Genomic DNA, 797 nt, shown 5'->3' with positions numbered 1-797 from the left:
CATCTCTGGTATCTGCTCCACCGAATTATTGTGAGCATCATATTTAACATGTAAAAACATTTAATAAATCAATCTACAGTGAGAAGGCATTGTTGCTCTCCTTCTCAAGCAAAGACTTGAAGCCAGAAATCCTTCTGATCTCTGGCCAAATACACTGAACATGAAACCCTTAATTCCACTCGTATCTCCAGGACATCTTGGTTTTCATTTTTGTCTGTCTCCTGTCCTTTACTAGTTGTAGCTCAAAGGTGAAGATGAGTCTTGGATTTCCATAAGTTTAAACTATCTTTTCTCTCTGGATGTTTGGGACATTCTTACAAATATATGAAGCAGAAGCCCATCAGTGTGGGCATAGATTCCAAGCATTACTGACAGCCCTGCACCCTAAGTTCTCACTGTGGTTACCACATCAGCCCTGTTTCAACCTCAGTTCAACATCTTGCACTGCAAACTTTTCTATGGGTTCTTGGGACAAAAACCAATTGCCCTTGCCTCCTGCCCCCAAGGGTTGGTTCCATTTGTCAAGTCAATGGGGGTGCCCATTGAGATGCCCTCTGTAGAGTCATCTCCCATCTGTTTATCTCACATTCCAGGCTCCAGAAGACGTGACATGAATTTGTATAACATTCGTATTGGGGACGCTGTCAGATATCCGAGTGCACGTGCCCACTGTTCTTGTGGTTATGGAACTTATTAGGATTTATTAATTTTAAAAAGTCAGCTCTTTTCTTCCAGAAATAAGCCTTCCAAAAGGTCAGCTTGGTTTTAATTAAGAGTGAATCTTCTTTTGCAGGTTT

This window comes from Callithrix jacchus, chromosome 1, assembly GCF_049354715.1.
Source record: "Callithrix jacchus isolate 240 chromosome 1, calJac240_pri, whole genome shotgun sequence".
In the NCBI taxonomy this organism is placed as follows: domain Eukaryota; kingdom Metazoa; phylum Chordata; class Mammalia; order Primates; family Cebidae; genus Callithrix; species Callithrix jacchus.
This window is presented reverse-complemented; position numbering follows the sequence as displayed.